The sequence below is a fragment of the Camellia sinensis genome, chromosome 5, assembly GCF_055761805.1.
Source record: "Camellia sinensis isolate YWXY chromosome 5, ASM5576180v1, whole genome shotgun sequence".
NCBI lineage: Eukaryota > Viridiplantae > Streptophyta > Magnoliopsida > Ericales > Theaceae > Camellia > Camellia sinensis.
Window position 1 is genome coordinate 109,332,728 of NC_138965.1, and position 25,719 is coordinate 109,358,446.

A 25,719-nucleotide genomic window follows, 5' to 3' on the forward strand; every position below is an offset into this window, starting at 1 on the left:
TAAAAATAAATCAAACTAAAAATCAATCTAACAAACCTTCAAGCCTCAGAGAAGTTGTACCCTCATGGACTAATAATGATGAGGGGCCTGGAGAAAAAAAAAATCAAACAAATAAGAACCCCAACAAAACAAGAAAAAAATTTAAAGTAATGAAATTTGGAAATGTTCAAGTAGATAAGAAAAACAACAACCACAAAATGGTCAATTGGTCAGAGTGCTAAAATCTCTAATCATCAATTCCTCCTCCTCCTCAAACTAATACTAAATCTGGCAGGGGCTCTCCTAATTCGAACACTCCTCCTTTTCCCTTATCTACTAACATGAAAAACAAGTTTAAGACTGGGACGAGGCTTCAAGAGAGAGGCGATTGTCCGTATGCGGCTCTCAGCTGAGGACAACAAAAACATATATATGAATCAAACAAAATTAAAACTATTAAAATAGTTTTTTTAAATAAATAAATAAATCAAACTAAAAATCAATCCAACAAACCTTCAAGCCTCAGAGGAGTTGTACCCTCGTCACACGAGGGGCCTGGAGAAAAATAATAAGAACCAACAAAACAGGAAAAAAAATTAAACTACTACAATTTGCAAATATTCAAGTAGATAAGAAAAAACAAAAGTGACAGTCTGTCGGAGGTTCTCAGCTGAGGACAATGGAAAAAAATATATCAATCAAAATCAAACAAAATTAGAACTATGGAAACTATCAATCAAACCAGTGTTTTTAAAAGTCGGTCTACCAAAAAGCAACCAAAAAAAAAAATCCTGGGTAGTGATACTCTTAGCAGTAAGAGTCCACCACAAAGCAACCAAAATATCCATAAAAATAGTCAATTGGTCAGGGCTAAAAACTCCATTCATCCTAATTCAGGTGAAAGAACATAGTGTTTACACACAAATTGTAGGATTTGAGCCAAAAGGCTTATTTCGACCATGACAATAAACCATATAACAAGTATGTTTGCTACTACTCATATCCAAACAAGTATTAAAGAATATCTTTGGTTGCAAATCATGAACTAGAAAAAACACTCACATAAAAAGCAAGCAATAACTTCTATCATAGGACTACAACTGATCATCAATCAAATTAACATAAATGAAATTTTATTTAGTACTAAAACTAAAACAAGATATAAATTCAAGTAAGAAGTTTGTAACAATAAAGGTGGACCAAAAGGCAATGTTGAATTTGTGACGTATGTTTCCACAATTAAACATATTTAGCAAAAGAGAAGAAATATCAATTGCATTCAATCTCATAATCTTCGTGATTATTGAACTTAGAAACAAGTGCCATGTTTTCACAAAAACACTGGTTACTGAATATAAATATCTCGGTAAAACTCTACATGACCATAAGTGTATTAATAGTTTGAACTATAGATAAAAGAAAACTAAATCATTTTAATCTAATTGGTTCGGACCATCAAATCAAAAAGCATGCACATATTTATTGAAGATCAAATTTGTATGATCCTGAGCTGATCCACCAATCTTGCAAAAGAAGTAGTGAGTCTTTAGTGACACCACTGTGGTGTCATCCAAAAGCCCTTCGATGGTTCAATCGGGTACTCATTTTGATGGAACAGAATAAGAGTAGAGAGAGAGAGATTGAGGGGAGAGATTTAGGGTTGCTAAATATTGCCTACCTTGTGTTTGTCTTACCTTAAGTCTTTTATAGAGAAACTCTAATATGAGTTAGATTAGTGAGATAAATAATTCCCTAATGTCTACTTTTGTTTTGCAATGGATATGGAAATATATATATATAATCTCAATCATATGTTTGTTTTGCATTATTAGTTGTAGGATTAAAAAATTCACCAATTTTCTTTGGATAGAATGTGCATTGAAAGCTAATCCGTATAACAAAAATTGCAACCAAACAATGAAATGTGAGTCTCTTAGATTAATAATCTCAATCATATGGTATAATCCACTCAATCAAACAAACCCTTACAGTATAATCACACTCGGTGAAATTTAAAGAAAAACACCAAAGGATATGATATCATGAAATTAGTTTCATTTAGATGGAAAATATAAACTCTTTCGGGTGAAAAATCAAATAATTGAGCACATAGCTCTTCATAGAGTGGAATGAGGAAATACACGTTCATGTAATTGACCCCACCAAATTGGAACAAAAGGGTCTATTTGTTTGGTTTAAGTGAAGATTGAACGTTCCTTTCCTTCTTTTTAAACATTGCACTTCCTCATATTTAGGTGGACCTAACACAGCCGAATCCCATGCTATCAATTCCATTTCAATTTGACACACTTAGCTACAGATTTTCAAGACCCCTTTCCAAAAAAAAAAAAAGCTGGTCAAAAAATCCAGGCACGAGAGATTGTAATTTGTAATTACTTTGCAGATAATTTTTGGTAAAGATTTTCAATCCGTAACACATAAGAACCAAGTTTTAACCACGAAAGGCATAATAAGAAAATACCAACCAACCCAATACCTGAGTTACACAATGAATCAAAAGAATTTGTAATTATTATTTCACCAAATTACTATGAAAAATATGCAGCATTGTCACAAGAGCAGAGAAGCTATTGATTGAACAATTAAAAAGAAAACTAGTCATGTTTAGATCATGAATTTTGGTAGCAATTTGGCAAAGGAAAGAGCAAAAGTAACGAGAAATGTGAATACAATATAAGTTAAATTTTTCGTCATTTCTCTTTTCATTTCGCTATCCAAATTTCTATCCAGATTATCCAAACACAACGCAAATATAAAGTATAAAAAATAAAAAATTGAATCTAATTGAATAAGTAAAATTCACATAGAATATTGACAAGCAAGTCTTACCTTAATTTATTTTTTTTCCGACTCCACTCATGCCGTCAAAATTTCCAAAGTTCCAAGTAAACCTATTTTATTGCCAAAAAAATCAAAAATCAAAAATCAAAAATCAAAAATCAAAAAAGGAAGATGATATAAAAGCATTTACTCTTGTTTCCAAGCATTAGAAACAATTTGAAGGACAAATTACACCGATGGTACCTATATTTTGTCTCGTGTTATTTGGTCTCTACACTTTTAATTGACACAATTTTGACCCTTAATTTTAGATTTTGAATTAATTTGATCCAATTGATAATTCTGTTAATGTTTTTACAAAAAATTAACATTGAATTAGTTGATGCTAACTCACTCACTCAGTTGAGTAAATTTATAATTTTGCCATTAAAAATACAACTCATGCCACTTATGTACCTATTTTCCAGACAAAAATATAAAAAGTTATAAACAATTGAACCAAATTGAGACAGATTCATAAATTCATGATAAAAATCAAATCAATTGAAATTATTGAGACCAAAGTAGAGGGACTAACATCGTAATTTGCCCTATTTAGAAATATAACAACAGCAAATCCAAAACAGTGAAACCTAGATCTCAAAAAAATGACCTGAAGACTGAGGAGGCATGGTTCTCTTCTCACTCCGTTTTGAGTAACCGATGTGATGAAGAATGGTTTTATAAGTTCCAAAAACCTGCCAATCAATCAAAAAAAAAATTTAAAAAAAATATCCATCCATAGGTTTTGTTTTTGTCGGATATTCATCTCAGGTGTAATTGTTTCCATGAAAAGCATTTTTCTTATATGAAATTAAATTTTACAATTGGAAGGAATAAAAAAAACCCATTGGAAAGTAACCAGATCCTTTAATCTTCCTTTTGGTGGACTAATTTAAAAAGAAAAAAAAATTAAGAAAAAATGTTTATCCACGAACTCAACACATGAGGTAAATGATCTCAATCCATAAAATGATAGCAAATAATAAACTACTTACTCGAAAAAAGAAAACAATTTTCCTTGGTCCTGTTGAATCCTAACCCAATTGAAATGTGAACAATCTTCCCCTGAGAAGACGAAATGGAAGAACAAGGAGAGCTAATGAAGACAAATTAAAAGTGTAAGACGGATGAAAATGAGAAACAGAGGAGGTTGTCTTGGGCAGATAAAAGAATCAAACCTATTGTTTGGAAAGTGGGTTGGCTTTTTGACTTTTTGATTTTTTTGACTATTTTAGCCTGGGCTTAAAAGCTTGGTTTGGGAAGGGTTTTTTGGTTTTTTTGAGTTTTTTTGTGAGAGAAGAATGTAATGATTATGGGTTGGATGTGATGTTTTGTTTGTTATGGCTAAAATAGCCTATTTTGTTTTTTGTGGCTAAAATAGCCAAAAAAACCTGCAAACCCACTTGCCAAACACAGGCTCAATATATAATTAACATATTCTGTCAAGATGACCTAGGAAATGGACGACGTTTTTTTGGAAAGTAACAAATCCTGATATAAGTTTATATTATATTATATATATATATATATATATTAATTTATTACTTGTGTTATGTATGGAATAATTATAGATATTTATATTTATTTTAAGAATTTTTATAAAAATAATTTAATAATCTTATCATTAATCATAGTGTATGAGAGAAGTTGAAAAAGGTACTGCAGTAACTATATACAGATTGTATTTATAATTATTTGTATGAGGGGATTTTAAATGCTGATAAAGGAATTTTGACCAAATCAATAAATGCAGGCATGTGAAAAGACATATGGATTACAAAAAAGTTAATAAATGTTGATCAGAGAATTTTGACAAAATCAATAAACGGTAAGTTTTTTTTTAAATAAAAAATTTAGAAAATTCAGATTGAAATTATTTAGAGCCATTGAACAAATTATAATCACATTTTTCTTTTTGTGAGTTAACTTCAATCATATTAAAAAATCAAATTATAAACAAAATGAGATAACTTCAATCATATAAATCACAATTTTTTTAATACTATCTAACTACAATGACATTTTTCTCATAATAAAAAATAATAATTGAAAAAAATAACCATTAAAATAGTAAATAAAAAAGATTTTTTAGAACCATTGAATAAACTACAATCACATTTTTCTTTTTGTGAGTGTTTATATTTATCTAACTTCAATTATATTAAAAATAAAATTATAAACAAAAGGGGATAATTTCAATCATACAAATCACAATTTTTTTAATGTTATCTAATCATCATCAATAATTAAAAAATCAATCACATAAAGTCAATTGATAATTAAAAAACACAATAATTTATTTTTCAAAAAACATAGTGAGTTAAAAAGATCAATTACAATTTTTTTAGGTCAAATTACAATCTAATCATCATCAATAGTTGGTACATTATGTGATTCTAATGATTACAATCCATTTTGTTTTTCAAAAAACACAGTGAATTAAAAGTCAAATCACAAATTAAGTGAATTAATAGTTAAAAAAACACAATAATTTTTTTTCAAAAAACACAGTAAGTTAAAAAAATCAATTACAATTTTTTTTTTCAAAATACAATTTAATCATTATCAATAATTGGTACTTTAAAAATCAAATCAGAAAAAAATCAAATCAAATCACAAATATTTTTAAGCTATCTAACTACAATCATATTTTTTTCATAAATAATTGTAAAGAAAAACATTAAAACTATAAATAAAATATTAAATCACATTAAAAAAAAGAACCATTGAACAAACTACAATCACATCACAAATTTTTCCCATAATAAAAAAAAAATAAATAAATGAAAAAAAGAACCATTGACTAACTACAATCACATTAAAAAAAAAAAAAAATTGAACTAACTACAATCATATTTTTTTCTTTGTGAGTGTTTATGTTTATCTAACTTCAATCATATTAAAAATAAAATTAAAATAATAAATAAAAAGATTAAATAACATTAAAAAAAAAACATTGAACTAACTACAACAATCATATTAGAAAAAAGACCCATTGAATAAACTACAATCACATCACATTACAATCATATTTTTTTCTTTATGAGTGTTTATATTTATTTAACATCAATCATATTAAAAATAAAATAAAATAGTAAATAAAAAGATTAAATAACATTAAAAAAAAGGGCAAATTACATATACCCCCTTGAGGTTTAGCTAAATTAAAAATACCCCCTGAGGTTTGAGAAATTACAAATTCTCCCCTGAATGCTATATTTTCATAACAAATTAGGGGGCAATTTGTTATGAAATATAAACCTCAAGGGATAAACTATTATGAAAATACAAACCTTAGGGGGCGGAATGTAATTTTCGCAACCTCAGGGAGGTATTTGTAATTTAGCCAAACCTCGAGGGAGGTATATGTAATTTGCCCAAAAAAAAAACCATTGAACTAACCACAACAGTCCTATTAAAAAAAAGAGTCATTGAACAAACTACAATCACATCATATTTTTTCCATAATAAAATAAATAAATAAATAAAAGAACTATTAAACTAATTACAAGCACATTAAAAAAAAAAGAATCATTTAACTAATTATAATCACATTTTTCTCTTTGTGAGGGTTTATATTTATCTAACTTCAATCATATTAAAAAATTAAATTATAATTTTTTATTCGCTAGACAAATCACAAATATTTTTATGCGCTATCTAACTGCAATATTAAAACAGTAAACAAAAAGAAAAGTCAAGAATGAGAAAACAAAAAGAAGACTTATTATTTGCATATGTGGTCACTGAAGTTGAAAGTGTAGAAGTGAGAAGTCAAGAAGGAGAAAACAAAAAGCAGACTCACTGTTTGCACTAAGTATATGAAAAGTTAAAAAGAGAGTGTGTATTGGCAAAGTTAAAAAGACTTTGAAGAATTTAATAAGTACTAAGTTTTTTTTTTCAAAAAAAATCAAAAAAACTAAGAAATTAAGGTTCAGATATTACAACTCCCACAAAACTTGTGGGTTAGAGATGGATATAAATAAATAGATAGATATAGATATAGATATTTATATTTGTTTTAAATTCTTTTTAATATACAAATTATTTATTTTGAAAAATGAACTACAGTAATTATGAGAGAAGTCTAAAAGTCTTGTGGGTTGAGAGAAGTTAATAGATAGCTCCGTTTAATAGTTTGTTTTGACGTGAAATTATTTATAGATAGCTCCATTTGTTTTGACGTCAAATATTTTTGTCAAAAATATTTTACTCATTTTTCGTTCTTTGATTGTTTTTAAAATTTTACTATATATTTTTATATGAAGGCTCCATTTGTTTTGACGTAAAATATTTTTATCAAAAATATTTTACTCATTTTTCGTTGTTTGGTTAAACAAAAAGTAAGCAAAATATTTTTTTAAGGAAAGTATTTTTGCATCATTTTCTTAAAAATAATTTGCCTTCAAAAATTCAATAAATCAATTTTTATAAAGTTGACTTTCACTCACTACTCTTTTAACACATTTAGCATTTTCAAATATATATCTTAACTCACTAAAAAGTCATAAATGACAATTTATTGAATCAAAATTTCTCTTTTAGGCAATAAAATATTTTTTTTTTCAAGTGTTAACCAAACACCAAAAAATAAAAACAAAAACAAAAACACTAACACTTTTTCTGTGTAAAATCAATTTACAAAAAAAATAATTTTTGTGTGTAAAATATTTTACGTCGAAACAAACAGAGCCGAAGTGTAAATAATATAAAATAAATAAGTATTTTCATTGTTTTAATTTGTGAAAACCAGAAAAACCTAAAACTACAAAATAAAAATCATATTAAACAAAGTGAGCACAACACTCACAATTGTGCACTCAATAGGACTCATTTTAAGTCTGATTTTGATAATCTGAACCGTTCTTTTTTTAGGAGGAAACCGTGATCCGTGATCCTCCTCCACGTTTGCCCCACCTCCGTCACAAAAAGTCTCAACAAAGGCTCGAGAATGATTTCGATGCATTCACAGCTACGAAAGCCAAGAATTTTGAGAGAGTAGGTCCGTCATTGTCGCGGACTGCTGAGAGGATTAAGTAGTGAAGGTCTATGTGAAGGCTTTTGCTGGTGGTGTCGAGCACCAGAGACTTTTGCTGCGAAATGAGAGAAAGAAATAAGGAGTAAGAGAGAGAAAGAGAGAGAGAGAGAAAGTTTGTGAAGAGAGAGAAATAGAAAGTGAGGTTGAATATATCTTGGGTTTTGGTAGGTGGGTTTGAGAGAGAGAGAGAGAGAGAGAGATGGGAGTATTATAGCACACATTGTAACGCCTCAACTTTTATTATCCAAATCCATTACCGAATCCTTTATAGGCTTCGTTTGGGAAGAAGGGTTGGATTGGGTTGGGTTTGGGGCTATTTTAGCCACAAAAAGACAAAATAGGTTTTTTAGCCCAATAAGACAAAATATCATATCCAACCCATAATCATTACATTCTTTCTCTCACAAAAAGTCAAAAAACCCAAAAAAACCCTTTCTAAATGAGACTTTTTAGCCCCAGGCTAAAATAACTAAAAAGTCAAAAAGGTAACCCACTTTCCAAACGAACCCATATTATTACCAATTTCAATAATATCAAACATGTGCCAACATAACAATATATAAATAATAACATGCTGTAGACACCCCATTTTTGACCGACCTTAAGACTCAGACATCACTGATTGAGCGCTCGGTGACGTTGCATATCATGCTCGTTTAGAAGTCTCAGAGTCGCGGCCGTAAGCCCTACCTCCGGATTTCCGAACCCTCTTCTGTGCCTTGTCTCGGTTTGTGAACCAGACTCGGTTATCTCTGTTTCTTTTCCCGAGGGGAGGGAGAGGTCCCGTAAACCATCTCTTAGTGGCCGTGGGCTACACTTTGTGGCCGCAGGCCATTTTGCCCATTTCGGAGTCCGGTTTCTAGTTTTTCGGGACCGTTGGCCGTGTGCTTCGGTTCGGGACCGCTTAACCATCTCCATTTGCTCTGATTTTTGGCATACATCTTATTTTCTCCCTTTCAAGGGACACTGGGGTCGGAGAAACCCACTTCGTGGCCGAATGCCACTTTCGGTGCTTAGCAACCCGTTTTCAGGACCCCGAACTGCGTGTTTTGGCCCCCGAGCATTCGTTTTGCATCGGTTTTTGTTCATTTTTGGCAGGAACCTCTGTTTTATCACCAGGAAGACCGTAGAAGGGTGGGAGGCCAGCAATTGTCTCAACAACTAGTTTTTACTTCTCCGACGCCCGTTTTTCACACTTCCGGGCTAATGTTGAACACCTTGGAGCCATTTTCTTCAAATCCAAACCACATATTTGTGATGTACACACATGGGAGGACCCTAAAAGTTCATGGCCGGCCACTAATGTTTCTTGACCCTTTTGAACCCCTCCTTCCGAGCCAATGTTGAACACCCTTGGGCCACTTTCTTGAACTTTGAACCACATATTTGTGTTGTACACACATGGGAGGACCCTAAAAGTTTATGGCCGGCCATTAATTCCATTTGAACCTTTTGAACCCCTCCTCAAAATGGCTTGTTCTCTCTCCTGTTTTAGAGTTTCCAAATTCGAACCACAGGGTTGTGAAGAGGAGACCTGGGAGGCCACCAATATGTGGTGGCCGGCCACTAAAGCCACTTGGCCTTTTTGACCCTTGGCCGGCCGACTAGGGGGGGTGGCCGGCCGGCCACATCCAAGTCCAATAATGGGCCGGCCATGTTCCTCTCTCTGTGTACTTTACAGCTGTACAGCTGTTTCCCCCAGAAAATATCTATATCTGGGGGATATTTTGTAGGGGAACAAGAGCCTCAATTCCCTCCACTTTGGCCTAGAGTCTTCTCTCCCTCTCTTGCATTTTTTTGCTGGCCTCCCAACTCAAGAAAAGGGGTTACAAGGATTGGTTGGAGCATATACATACATATCACCCCATTTCCTTCAAGTTTTGGGCGCCATTTCTTCATCATCTTCAAGCTCCACCACCACCACTCCATACCAGCAACAAAGGGGAGGAATTTCAGTAGCCTAGAATCATCAAAATTGGTCCAAGAAGCAACAAAAACATTGGTCTTCAAAGGTGAGTAGCATTTCCCCCTTTTTGGTCCATTTCTTGCACCTTTTGCAAGCCATACATGCTTATTGATTTGAGCTCCGACCAAAACTGAAAAGGTCATTTTTTTGAGCTCATTTTCTTGTTTCATTAAGGGCTCAACCCGGTTTGAGCCCTCCATATTGCACTTGCTTCAATATCCTCTTTGGTCCCCATTTCTTGCATGCTTTGGCAGCCTATCATGCTTCTGCTTTTGGTCTTTTTACAGGCCTAGAAATAGTCTTATTTTGACCTTCTTAACATGTTTCATTAAGGGTATTTTGCCGTTTGTGGAATATTTTGTATACTTTGTGTTATAGCCTCTTTTGAGCCTCATTTTGCATTGCATTTCTAGCATGTTTGTATACTGTTTTGGAGTTTTTACAATTCTGTAAATATGCTTATTTTTGGTCCCTCATCAATGTTTTAGAAGGGAATTTTTCAGTTTGGGCTTTTCATATACCACTTGCCTCTTTAGCCACCTTTTGGCCCTTTTTCTTGCATGGGAGTGCAGCCATACCTGTGTTTGTTTTTGGGGTTTTTACAGTTCTGGAAAACATCATATTTTGGACCCCTCTTCAACTTTGTTGAAGGGCCCTAACCTGTTTGAGGACAGCAGCTATGAGTTGCTTCTTAATCCCATGTTTAGGGCCATTTCTTGCATGCTAGTTTTGCCCTGTTTTTGTTTGTTGTTTGGCCATGCTTTGAACTGAAAAAGTGCTTATTTTGGGGCTGCCTTGCTTCTGTATTTTCATTGCATCTCCGTATTGTGCATGTTTGGTATAGCTGTAGGCCACTTCGGGTGCCAAAATTCATGTTTCGGGACTATTCCATGCATCGGGTGTGTTTTCGCCTCATTTCGGGGCTGTTTTCCCCCACATTTCATTGCTGAAAATCCATTAACATGTTTTCATATCATTTTCCATGCATTTGCATTGCGTATGCCATTGCCTCGATTCGCGTGCCCGTGTGCACGCATTTCGAGGCACTTCATTTTCATCCATCGGCCTCTTATGTGAGTGTGGCTGAGGCTCTCTCATGTTAGTATAAGTCCATGTTGCATTCTATATGCCATTTTAGCCATATTGCATTGCGTATGCCATTGCCTCAATTCGCGTGCCCGTGTGCACGCATTTCGAGGCACTTCATTTTCATCCATCGGCCTCTTATGTGAGTGTGGCTGAGGCTCTCTCATGTTAGTATAAGTCCATGTTGCATTCTATATGCCATTTTAGCCATATTGCATTGCGTATGTCATTGCCTCGATTCGCGTGCCCGTGTGCACGCATTTCGAGGCACTTCATTTTCATCCATCGGCCTCTTATGTGAGTGTGGCTGAGGCTCTCTCATGTTAGTGTAAGTCCATATTGTATTCTATATGCCATTTTAGCCATATTGCATTGCGTATGCCATTGCCTCGATTCGCGTGCCCGTGTGCACGCATTTCGAGGCACTTCATTTTCATCCATCGGCCTTTTATGTGAGTGTGGCTGAGGCTCTCTCACGTTAGTATAAGTCCATGTTGCATTCTATATGCCATTTCCATGACATTTGCATTGCGTATGTCATTTTCTCGGATTGCGTGCCCGTGTGCACGCATTTCGAGGCATCTCTTTTTCATAGCATTGTGCATACTAGGTTGTATCTTAGATCGCATTCTGTCATTTTCTCGATTTGCGTGCCCGTGTGCACGCATTTCGAGGCATCTCATTTTCATAGCATTGTGTATGTTAGGATTGTATCTTAGTTGCATTTCATGCATGTCATGCATATTGCATCGTGTTCGGAATAGGAGTTAGCCCGGGCACGGGAAACGAGGTGCGTTTCGTAATCCGAGTGACGAAACGTGTCTCAATTCCCTAGTCACCGACACTCCGGATCACCCATGATGGAGTTAGGTTCTTGTTGTGTTTACACGTGCATTCATTCTATATTAAGTTGCACATTTCGACTCCTCTGCCATCATGCATCGATATGCGTGATTGGTGGCACGAGGATCGAGGCATGCATATATTTGTGAAAATACATTGCTATGCCCCTTTCCTGCTCTCTGTTGCAGCAAAATGAAGAATCAGCAACTTTTCGGAGCTTGGCACGCTTTCCAAGAATAACTGCTAAACAGAGGCTAATTGGAGCATCCCAGTGGATTTCCGCGCAAGGCAGCCTAAATATGCATCATTCATCAGAAGCAAGGCAGTCCCCTGGCTTGCATGCCAATTTTACAGTTTTCTTAGTTAATTTGTTAATTAATTAGGAATTTGTACATTTATTTGGACTGTAATATTTGGACTGTAATATTCTTTTATTTGGGACTGTATATTTATTTGGACCCTCTGCGTGAGGGCATAACTGTAATAAGTGTGCGTGTGTGTGTTGTATGTCTTCCAACCCCACGTCTTTCTCCCTTTTATTTATCCGCTTATGATGGTTAGATTAGGGCATATTTCAATTAACATACAGTATGATAGCATGTTTGCATTCATTCATCTGTATTGCATGCACCGGGCTCGACGCATCATACTAACTGCATTGTACTTTCAATTCCAAGTTGAATACATGTTAGCTGTAGCATTCCATATGCCATGTTTAGAATAGCCGAGCCTGCTATAGTTTGCATTTTTGCATGTGTTGCATTAGGCATTTCTGTATACTTAGGGTCATGCATGATTTCTAATGAGTTTTTGTTTTGGCTTGGAGTACCCGGTGAGTTTTATGCTTTAGCATCCTTGCATGCGTGTGAGTGAATGCCATGATAGCATGCTTACCATGAGGCTATTTGCTTGTGTGATATAACTGCCTGAATGCCTGTGGGTGAAGGTTGGGTTGTTTAAATTGGAACAAATCATTGACTGTGAATTTTAAGCCCACTAGATAGTGGCAAAACCATCTTTTCTAAGCCCACCCGAGGGTGGCAAAATCTGTATTTTAAGCCTACTTGCGAGTAGCAAACCATCTTTCAAAAACAAACATGAAATGTTTTGTTTCAATTCGGGCGACCCAGTCTATACTTATATGCTGTGTGCATCACATAGTAACCTAGGCTAATAACCGGAATAAGGACACACAAAGTTTTCAAAAATAGATATCATGATTAGTAGAGGCCGATCTTTGATCGGGCGAGCGGGGGTGCTCATGAAGTGACCTTCCCCAATCGTACCCAAGTTCTCGAGCCGAGACAACTTTGGTGATGACGGACACGTGGCCTTTGGCACCGAGTCAGGGTTTCCTAAATTTCCCATAAAAAAACATTTAGGTGGCGACTCTGTATCTGGCAAAGCATTCCATGTTTGGCACTTCTTTCAAAAAATCTGTTTTTTCTCAAAACGATTTGCCGGATTTGGACTCTTTGGTTCAGACTTAGAACCGTGACAAATTTGAGAGTCCTGAGCTGTAGTGACCCCAATATGAACAGAACGGGAGCTCATTCCTCTCGGGGCGTTCGGGGACGTCTACACATGCCCTCTTGAAAGTGATGATGTTATATAAATGAAATCTGATACAATGTCCTTAGGCTTACATTGAACAATAATAAATAAAAGGGATTTCCCCTTATATAATACGTGGTATTCAGCCAACAAATAAAAAGTCTCGTGGCAAAACATAACAAAAGACTTCAAGTCCTGAACAATCTTCCAGCCATGTACCTGAAAAATTTGACAACACGTAGAAGGAACATAAAGTCTAGTAGAGATCTCAAAAATCCTAACCAATCACAACATATAGTTAAATACGATCATGCATGCACCACAACATACCGTATAAGTAATGCGACAGTTGGTATCGAAAAGTATACTCATATAAATACATTTTTCTTCCTCAAAACATTCTCTTAACACAACACAGAATAAAATCATTTCTTTTATTTCTAACTTCCGTTTCACTTCAAAAACGCTTCAAAACCCGTCTTCTTTTCTCTTAAACCTTCCACGGTGACATAAAAGAATTTCATTTAAACATTGATTTGAAGACATGTGAACACATACTAGTCATAATTCGACCCCACATGCCAACACACTATACACATTTACACACCAAAACATCTACTACATTCTCTAGCCATAGACCCAAGGGCAAGGGACACCCACAACATGAAACCATGAACATATATTGAGAAACACACATATCGGAATGTAATAAGTCCTTCCATTCTCATTTCCACTGACATACCGGCCTCACCCAGAAGGGAACAACCCCAAGGTCACACTTTACCAGGCACAAACCCGAAGGAAAAGGTACCTATCACAAGGTGCCATGCTTTATCGACCCCACCAAGAGAGGAACAGATCTCCATTCATACTTTACCAGGCGTAAACCAAAAGGGAGAGGAACCTCTGCCAAGGTACCATGCTTTACCGACCTCACCCGACGGGAAACAGACCCCTAATCCATATCACAACAAGCAAGATACATAGCTAGTATATGAGTGTAATACATACACTTAATCCAATCAACACAACAACAACCACTAACGGTCAAATGCATTAACCCATTTTTGCAAAATGTGCTCCACGCACCACCGTTCAACAACAGGGTTTCATTCATTTCCAAAACACTTCAAGGTTTACAATCCACCACCAATACCTTTACTCCCTAATGGTTACCACTTACTCAACAACAAGATAATGAAACAAATTATATTACCACAATCCCAACTCATCACTCATTCACCAATTCTCATTTCAATAATGCAACACTTAGTAACGAACAGATAATGTTAACCATCGACACTTAACAATACATAATAGATAAATAAGATCAACTATCAATAACTAATAACATATCACTTTACAATAATATTCATAGCACCTACCTAGCAACAATCAATGCCATCCTCTACCGATAGCCAAAGATAACACTCTAAGACTACAATTACATAATAAAAAACATAAAGATAATAACGTGCACCTCCTACCAATCCCTTCCAATTCTCATTTTCTTTTAAAAAAGAAGTAATCAATTACACTTTGTTTTGAAAATCAGCTCACAATTTTTTTATAAAAAGATTACCAACTGTAGTCAACCCATTTTGACAGGCCCTAAGACTTGGGCGCTTTCTTTTGATTACCGGATGATGACAATTAGAATATATTTCTCACAGAATCCTCAATAAGAGAGATGGAATTTGAACGTTAATCTTAACCTTTATACATTTTTTTTGGCCAAACTATTTTAGACCTTAAAACCCTCTTTTCAAAGTATTTTTTCAAATACTTTTACGATGTTCCGAGACTCCCATTTCGATTAAAATATTGCACTTTTCAGTAAACTAAGTAAGGAAAAAATGGAAATAAATGGAAAGAAGGTGAACTTTTTGAAGAATATTTAAAAACATCTTCTTTATAGGTTTAGAGTTGAAGGAAATAAGAGGGAATGGAAGAAAACTGGTTTAGGAAAAGGATGAGCATCAAATTGTTAAGAAAGAAATGAACAACCATTACTAAATTAGACATATCTCTTTGTATACTTGAAATTTAGATATGAGGCCACAAACATTGGAAAGTATACTTCTGGAGATTCAATTTAGACCCAAGAATCACCTAAAATCTAGTCTGGATAAGCGAGATAAGTCCATTTGAAGTTGGGCTTAAGAGTAGATTTCGTTGACCTGACCTTAGAAAAATGAACAACCTTCACTAAATTAGGCATATCTCTTTGCACACTTGAAATTTATATGCAATGCCACCACCATTGGAAATTAGACTTCTGGGGCTTCAATTTAGACCTAAGAATCACCTAAAACCGAGCTCGAATAAGGGAGTTATGCCCGTTTGAAGTTGGGCTTAAGAGCAGATTTTGTTGACCAGACCTGAAACAGCATCAGACCTCTTTTTTTTGGTTTTGGTTCGGTTGGGACACCCCATTGAGCCATTTTCTGATCCATTCAAGTGCACACACTCATCCTCCATTATCTTCACTCACCCTTCATTATCAAAAGAGGTTTTGGCCTTGTCATAAAGGATGAATCAAAAGCAACAAGTCTTGGTCATCGTTATCATCCTTGTCATGTCCATCACCTTTGTCTTCCACCCTGTCCCCTATTCCTTGACTTATTTATTCCTATATGGCTTATACACTCAAATGTTATATTGAAGATGGGGATGACAGAAAAGAAGAGGGGAAAATCATTTGAGAGAGTTAGAGAGAAAAGAGAGCAAAAGAGGAAAGAATGTCTAAAGTGCAACCTTGAGCCAAAACACTTTCAAGCTTCCATAGCTACTGGAATTCCTCATTTCCATACACCAAAACCACTCCAAAAATTCTTATATAGCCAAAGATCAATTTCCTTGATCATAAGGAAGAGTGTTTAGTAATTGAAAGTGAGAGAAACTAGAGAGTTAGTCAGTTTCCATTCCATAAACTCCATAATTTCGAATTGAGGATTCGAGAACACACTTCCTACACTTGAGGGTGATTAAGAGGGAGTTTGTGAACTAAGGAGTTCATCCTTTCCTTGGAAGGTGAATTTCACAAACTTTTCATTTTCTTGCATTTCTTATTTATTTTGCTCTTTTGCTTTGATTTCTTGTTATATTATATATTGTTGTAATCTAATTGAAAGTGGTGAGTTGAGAGTCCCATATATATTATTTTTAGTTCTATTTTAAGCATGAGAAAGAAACCTTTCATGCTAAATGGTTTAATCTCTTCGAAGGTTCATTACCAAGGCATTACATATCTCTCTCTCTCTCTCTCTCGTGCCAAAAACAAACTTCTTATTTAACGCTTCTCTTCATTAGTGGATGTAATTATCACTTTTGGACAAAATAAGTAAAGAATGGAGAGGTATAAAAAGGGCTAATAAAATTGGACTCAAAGAGACACAAGACAATAAAATTAAGTTGGGTTCAATCAGACGTCATATTGAACCCATTGCATTTCTTACTTATTTTGCTCTTTTGCTTTAATTTCTTGTTATATTATGTATTGTTGTAATTGAAAGTGGTGAGTTAAGACTCCCATATATATTATTTTTATTTTTATTTTTATTTTGTTGGAAATCTAAGAAAACAGAGTTTGGCCGAGCCTATCGAGCTACCCAGCCCATTAGTTGAACGGGTAGCCACCTAAAAGTACACCATCGCACCCACAACCTTCATGAGACCTCTAGGCAAAATCGGGTAGCCTTCCAATGTTAAGAAGATCAACCTCCGATGGCCTTTGAGACGCTTGAAGCTGCTATTTTCTTATGTTTATTTTATTTTGAGCGTTTGTGAGGTTTTTTATATTGTGTTGTAATATTTATTCATCTCCCTTGGATTTGTAACATTTAAAATGTTGTAATAATTTCCCACCCTGCTTCTTTTTATCCCATTCTTTTACTTGCTTTCTTTATTTGAGAATATGCATCATATTTTTTTTTTTTTCATTATATCCATGCTTTTCATCCATGTTTCATGTATTTGATTCAGCTAAGTTTGCATTTATGGATTTAATCAATTCCTATGTGATTATGTGCGCTATCTCATATTTTTGAGATGTCATATCTTAGAAGATGAATCTTTAGTTGCATCTCATGAGTAAATTACATTAGGATTTTGTATATAAGATCATGCATGTTTTACTAACTTTGTTTTGTAATTGTTCGCGGTACGTCGGTAAATATGTAAGTTTTTATGCTTTAACATTATGTGTGTTTTTCTTATTATGTTTAAGCATTCTACCATGTAGCTACATGCTTACTTGATATAACTGTATGAATGCTAGTGGATGAAGGTTGTATCACTTAATTTGGAATGATGTTGATTTCTCATGTTTGTAAACTCAATTTATTTGGGTTGTACATCTCTAAAACTCTCTCAAAATACATGAAATTAAATTGTTCCGAAATGAATGGCATAGTCTATACTTGTATGCTTCACATAGTAAATTTTAGCATTTATTAAATAATCAAACATGAGCATATAAAGAAAATAAAATTCATATCATGGTTTAATAAAGGCCAATCTGTTGATCGGGTGAGCAGGGATGCTCAATTAATGACCTTCCCCCTTCATACCTAAGGTTCCGAACCAAGCATCTTTAGTTTCTCCAAAAATAAAACAAACCTTTTACTGATCACTTTTATTGCTCACTGTCCATCCCCTATGCAACTCTCTCATAATACAATTGCAAACCATTATGCATACCAAACAGATGTCTCTCTTTGACAGTAAAAACTGTTCTCAATTTTAAAATGTTCAACGAGAGAAAAATATGCATACCAAACAGATAAACACATTCACATGAAAACCAAGCAAAACCCACAAATGCTATGTTCATCACTATATTGCATACACAGGGCAAAAGGTAACTTCATAAATCTACAGAATTGTTTTATGAACTAGGTAACACACAACAGAAACAAAAGTAAACCACCACACACAAAACCAAAGACACTTCAAAGTTACCAACCACTTAGTCTTCAACTATTAGGGCCAATACCCTGCCCAAACTTCATTCATCCTTTGCTATTTTCCTAATCAACTTCCAAGCCTTATTTATAACAAACTGTTGCAAAAATACAAAAACAAAAAAAGCATACACTATAAGAAAATTATACGCACTTGGACACCGATAATGGTTCAAAGCAAGTTACCCCCAAGTTGGTATACATAATCTTTTATAAACTCTGGCGTCATGCAAAGAAATAGAATTCAAACTCCAAATGTTGCAGCTTAGCTTCTGCCAACATTTTATGTTGATGAGACTCCTCCTCTCTTGTCCTTGCCTTCTAAATGCTTCCTGCACAAACAGAGCATACAGATTTAAGGATCCAAATAAAAGCAAAAATACCATGTGCATGTGTGTATTTACTAGTATGCTTCGGAACGTAATTACTAGTATGCTTGTCACTACTGCATCATTTTTACACATCATACATTTCGTTCTTTTTCTTTTAAGTTTTTATTTTTTGAGGACACATCAGATATTACTAATCATCCTCAATCTAGACTACTATTACTACTTTGTACATTAAGAGTTATGGACTTGGAAACTTCCAATTTTCCAATAGAAATGTTGGCCAACTTACATACCAGATATATTGCATAAACCTTTTAGGTGTTGATGAAACATGTTCCTATTCAGTGGCATAAGTAGGATTTTAATTCTGTAGTCATTCAACAAATATCATCAAGTCATTAAGTAAAAATTTGGTTCTACACAACCTATCAAAATCAACTCTCACATAATACATTATAATTTTATATATTTTCATCAAATAGACAAAAGTAATTCAAACTTGTCAAATTACATATAAAAACAAACATTGAGAAGGGGTCATTTGTCAACTCTTCCGTTTTTGTTTTGTGTTTTAGTATATTGTTTTCATTTTCATAAAGGTAGAATCAATTCTAAAATTTTAAAAACGAAAACAAAATAAGTTTTTTTTTTTCCTTTCAAAACAATTATTCACTCCCTCCCCTTCCCTATCCTTCCCTCTCCCTATAATACTATTGCTTCAACAAAAATAAAGCAAATATCTACAGTTAACTCATACAATCAATGACAATAACATTTGCTATTGTTTTCCACATTATAAATACACTTCAAAATTTATATTCTAATATGCATTAAGAATCATGTCATGTATAAGTTTAAACAATAAAGACAAATTTTAGATTGGGTTTATAATGAAGTGGAATAGCAAAAATAACTCTTTTTTTCTCTATCACTAGGTTCAATTTGTAAAACTCCAAACATTTTGGATAAATTTCTACATTTAATTTTTTAAAAAAAATCAAAATTGAGTGTAATCAACTGACACCACTCAATATGACAGGCTATCGAGTGGTCGATATGTGAGGTTAGTAGGTGGTTGCATGTATCTTGAGTTTGCACTTCTAAGGTGGGTCCCAAAGACCCCTTACTAGGGTCGGTTCTCGGTTATAAAAAAAAATTATAACTAAGACCATTCATTAAGATGTAGCTCCATCTGTTCCTTTTAGGCAACAAATTGTGCTACCTATCTATCCTTTCTTCCTGAAATACAATTTACATAATTCTTCATCCCCTCTTGTTTATGTTTTATCTTTTTCTACAAATAATAATATTAGGAAAAAAAAAGAAGAAAAAAGGTGTCTACTTACCCATTCTACACAACACCCAGATGGGTACCCACATATCAGGTACAAGAAAATAAACAATTAATAAAGTCTTCAACTAATAAAATTCGTGAGTACAAGCAAAAATGATTTCATAGCCAATAATAAAAAGAAATACTTAATAGTCTTGAATGCATATTTACCATGAAACAAGGCTGTTGGTGTGTTTCCGTATGAAATCAGGGCTGAAAACATCGAAGGATCTTGCCTCTCCTGTTTTCACATTGTAAGCCACAACCAACTTTTCAAAGTGAATGAAGACCAAGATTTGGCCATCATCCAGCCAACCAACAGGTATGAAACTCTCACATAAAAAATTCGGTCCATCTATTGCTTCTGTAATCTTGTAAAGTTTAGCCCCTTCATTGCAATGTAAGTCCTTTAATATGCATACATAAACCTCTGCTGAATGTCTCACAATGAAAGATAAACTATTCCCCAGCTCAAGAAGACTATAACAACTCCCAACAAATTCATTTGGAACTTGAACGGAGTGAGAAGTGTCATCATAAAGGTCAACAGCAAAAATATGACTGTTCATTTGAGAGTAATAAATAGCGCGCCTCCAACAGACACTGAAGCTCTATCGTCACAATAAAAACTGATTCCTTTTAGTGAAGTCACCATTCTTCTCCATGAAATGTTATTATTATCCAGAGACAATACAAACCACCTATTTTCTCCACGTGATATTTCACAATGGCAAACCACCTTGTACTCCTCAGTGCAAGAAATGTAACCAATATGACAAGAGAGCAAAAGATGACCTTTCGCAATAGGAAAAGGTAGGTTCTTATACTTTTGTGTCACATGATTCCCAACAAAAAGAAATCTCTCAGGATGAGCCTGAAAACAGTGATAAGCCACCACAACTAGAGACCATATGTCCATGACAATTTAGGTGTGTTGTTTGAATTCTCCCTCATTAAACTCAAGGAAACATAAATGATATAGCTTACCAAATTTTTGGATGAACAAGGCATCCTTTGATTGAAGGACGTGTGCCATGATATAAGAAGGATCATATATAATTTTGGCCCAAGCCTTGCACACAAATTTCCCACAGTAATGCAAAAACTCAGCAATAAGGCAAACAAGAATGTGAAAAATGATGTCCTCGGGAATAAATGGGATGTCATTTTTCTGTTCATTTATTTGAGAGGATGAAGCATTCCTACAACAATGTAGAGAATACTATAAGAATTTTATAAATGATGATAAAAAATAAGACAAATAACAACATTGTTCACACATCTATGGAACAAAAAGTTATAGGTTCGGACATGAAAATGTCTTTGGCACAAAATGAAATACAAAAGGAAGAGAAGCACATACAAAACAAAAATCTCACTCAAACCAACTAACCAAAATAATAAACTCAATGTCACCTTTTTATTATACGAAAAAGTAAATTTTTTTTTGAAAATAGAAACCAAACGTGGTGATTATTTTTGTTTTTTATGTTTTAAGGAGATGTCTTAATATTTTTGGTTTTTATACATTTTCTTGATGCTTTATTTTGATTTAAGAAATTGTGTATCTACCCAAATTAGGTTAAAGAAAATTTCTATCGAACAGTTCTAAGACTTGAGCAAGATGAAAATGACAAGTGAATTGACATGGAAAATCAAGAGTCTCTTGATCACCAGGAAAAAGTGGCGCCAAAAACTTCTTGTCCACCATGAATCAATGTATCAATAGAAATCAACGATCAACCATTTATCAATGTATCAATAGAAATCAACGATCAAAAGGGTGTCAAGAATCCTAAAATCCCAAGGATGGGTGGCTGTTTATTAGGCTTTACAACAAGGCAAACTTTTCTTAATTTTTTTTTTTTAAAAAAAATGTAATTTATAAATGTAAGATCTCATTGTCAAATTTCCAACCATAGTTTCCTGGCTTTGCAGACTCTCTCTCTCTCTGACACACACACAAACACAAATTTGTACTGTACTTAAGTTTTAACAGTATGAAGCACTGTCGTTAACGAAAAAATATTGACCTTCTCGGAATTTAAGAACAAAATTGAATTACTTACAGACTTGCATTAAAAGTGCAACACTAACAAAAAGGATACGAAAGGCGCTTGTACGATAGGCACTTGATCAGTCTTTAAGAGCCTGTCAAGTGCCTTACAAATCCTCTCTGTCAGTTTTGCAATTCCAACGCAAATCTGTGAGCAAATCAATTTTGTTATTCAATCCCAAGAAGATAAAAAGTAAAAATAAATAAATAAAAAAAGTAAATTACAAAAATAAGATCTCTTTGTCAAATTTTCAACCATAGTTTCCTAGCTTTGCAGACTCTCTCTCTCCCTCTCTCTCTCTCTCTCTCTCTCTCACACACACACTGTCACGCCCTCAAAATAAACCCATTATATATATATCATTGACATGCCATATTTAAAGAAAACAATTCATTATCTCATTCATCAGAGTATTACTAAATAAAAGCATTACATGTAACATCAAATTAAATGCCCTACGGGCTTACATCTTTCCAAGCCAACACTTGGACACAAAAGTATGAGTTCTAACTCAAATACAAGTATAGCCCTAGGCTTGAATGTTTACACGTACTATCAAATAAAAACAACTAACTAAAGATAGTCTTCAAAATCTAAAAAGTCCAACCCTTCCAAGCTAAGTCCTTGGAGGTAGCTTATCACCTGAACCTGAAAATGATGTTCCCATAAAGGGTGAGCCACAGCCCAGTAGAAAAATACTAAACCAAATATAAACATTGAATAAAGCTATAGCATTCAATAGATGGTTAACCAAGATAATCAATTGTATCATTATACAGTCTCATGACACTAATGTCTAAGACACAATTCACTTTCCATTATTATCAACATGGCTCAGAACCTGGCCAAACTTACAACAGTGAACTACATATCATATTCACATTACTTTCAATATCAACAAAACAAATGAGACTCAGGCTCATATCAAAACACTTCATACTTCCCGTTTGATACACATAGTAGTGTTGTATCAATAACATGTAAAAACACTTCAATATAATAAGCACACATAATAGTGATGCTAATGGAGTCCATCCCCTATCTCCTCCCAAACAAAATCCGGTTTAGAGGTCCATCCCCTATATTCCCCTAAACCGTGGAGTACATCCCCTATCTCCTCCCAAACAATATGCATATGCAATGCTCAATCAACACATGTATTTTCTGTATTAATTCAATAGTCTAAACTTATGACCAAAACAAATTGATTAGTTTCAATTTTCCCTAATTCACATGCAATGTCTACAACAAACACGACTATCCTCCACCGATAGCCCAAAATAGTTTATTTCTAGACTGGAAATAAATATAACAACAATTCAACAAGTGAGTGATTTAAATTATCCAACTACACCATTTAATCAATGAATTCCTCAATTTCATGAATTTAACCATATTCTCCAATTTCCTCAAACAAATTATACAAATTAATTTATTAATACAACTAGGGTTTTTCCCAAAATTACCAAAGTACTCCCAACATATCAAAATACCAAAACTTAGAACAAAACTTATAAGATGGAGTAGGAAATCCCTACCTCGAAGAAAATAACCTGAATGGAGAAGACGGAGATGAAGACCAAATTCCAATGTGCTCCAAACCACCAAACGTTCAGATTAAATGAAAGCCCTGGACTCACTCTATCTTTTTAACAAAGAACTTAGGGTAGAAATACACTCTAAGTAGATCAAACCTAAGAGAGAAGGTGTGTAGGGAGAGGGAGAAGACGGTTCTAGGGTTTTGGAATCAAAAGGGAGATGAAAAATGACCCAGAAAGTCGGGTCTCGGATTTATGTAGTCGACTCCCCGCTCGAGCGTGAAAATCCCCGCTCGAGCGTCAGACACAGACTCACGCTCGATCGTGAAAAGAGCCGCTCGAGCGTCGATTGCACACTTCCAGAAGTTTTGCAGGCGATGGTACGCGCTCGAGCGCTAAACTCTCCGCTTGAGCGGAGGGACTGCAGAGTAACGTACTGGGAGATGGAAAAACACGCTCGAGCGTCAAAACTCCCGCTCGAGCGTATAAGCAACAACGAAGAGCCCGCTCGAGCGTGAAGGCCAAAATCTGGGCATCACCTTTTGGTTTCAAAGTGCAACCAACCTGTTTCAAACCTGCCCATCACAACCTAAGACCCTAATACAAAGAGTAAAGGCTAGAAGTGATAATGATACAAAAACAAGTCCACGGAACCAAGTCCAGAATACCGTATACAAAGGAAGGAAAAACCGAGATCGCTATAACCTCCCCCCTTAAAAGAATTTCGTCCCCGAAATTAAGCATAAGTTTTTGAAAAAAAGTTTTTTTTTTTTTTTATATGACAATTCAATAGTAAACAACTTGACCCAATACTGGTCATTTCATCTCTTTTCAAAAGGCATTTCACATTATACATAACAACTTGCATTATCAACATGTATTTTTCTTTCAAATTCAACAGTTTTCAATATATATAATTTTCATTTCCATATCATATTCAATCTCATGATATAACTCCAATTCTACATCACATTCAACATATACAGTGTTACACTAACCCTCCATTATGAGGCAAGTTTCGAAATACTTCCATTAACCAAAACATAACTATGTTTCACAACTTAAGTTATATTTAATACACTTAAGGTGCAATATTACAACAAAATAAGCAACATATGCTCAAGCATCTACAAATAGATCCTGATATTTCTCTCGGACCTCCAATTCTCGTTCCCATGTGGCTTCCTCCACCCCGTGATGTTTCCACAAAACTTTTACCAAAGGGATGGTCTTGCCTCGCAAAACTTGATCCCGTCTATCCAAGACCCGGACCGGTCTCTCCTCATACGAGACATCCTCATCTACCTCTAAGTCGGTCCAATCCAATACGTGCGATGGATCTGGCTCACACTTCCAGAGCATACTCACATGAAACACGTTATGTACTCCGGATAACTGCGGCGGCAAGGTTAAACGATAAGCAGCCTCGCCAATCCTCTCAAGGATCTCAAAAGGGCCAATAAATCGAGGGGACAACTTCCCGCTCTTCCCGAACCTCATCAATCCCCGCCTAGGTGATATCTTTAGAAAGACATGATCACCCACCTCAAACGCCAAAGGTCTCCTCCTACGGTCGGCATAAGATTTCTGACGACTTTGGGCTGTAATAAGCCTCCTACGGATAAGCTCAACTTTCTCCGTCGTTTCCCTTACCAATTCCGGACCCAGCAAAGGTGCGTCGCCCACCTCGGCCCAGCAAACTGGAGACCTACATGGTCGGCCGTACAAGGCCTCAAATGGTGCCATACCGATACTAGACTGGAAACTGTTGTTGTAAGCAAACTCCACTAATGGCAAATGCCTCTCCCACGACCCGCTAAAGGCAAGAACACAACCCCGAAGCATATCCTCAAGGATCTGAATAGTACGCTCGGATTGCCCATCAGTCTGAGGATGATAAGCTGTGCTAAAGGTCAACTTAGTGCCTAAGGCACTCTGCAAGCTCTGCCACAATCTGGCAGTAAAACGAGGGTCCCTATCGGAGACGATCGTCACCGGAATTCCGTGCAACCTCACTATGTCCCGAATATACAAGTCGGCAAGATGATCTACTGAATCTCTAACGCGCATAGGAATGAAGTGCGCCGACTTAGTCAACTGGTCTACAACTACCCAAATAGCATCACTACCCCGCTGAGTCCTCGGAAGACCTACAACGAAGTCCATAGTGACATGCTCCCACTTC

At 35.0% G+C, this 25,719-nt stretch overlaps 1 long non-coding RNA gene across 5 annotated transcripts in view; it reads right to left on the bottom strand.

Moving 5' to 3' along the window:
• The window catches only part of LOC114298205 (uncharacterized), an 83,627-nt gene that overhangs the window by 14,851 nt on the left and 43,057 nt on the right, over positions 1-25,719 (bottom strand). For 3 of the 5 annotated variants that reach the window (XR_014329973.1, XR_014329972.1, XR_014329974.1), the window contains 2 exons: positions 20,111-21,141; positions 18,122-18,606 (listed from right to left, as the gene is read on the bottom strand). This is a non-coding gene — a long non-coding RNA (uncharacterized LOC114298205). Of the gene's footprint in view, positions 1-36; positions 88-191; positions 389-492; positions 535-2,829; positions 2,892-3,433; positions 3,519-3,818; positions 3,889-18,121; positions 18,607-20,110; positions 21,142-25,719 lie in introns of those variants that run through there. The other 2 variants (XR_014329975.1, XR_014329976.1) reach the window with 1 other exon arrangement.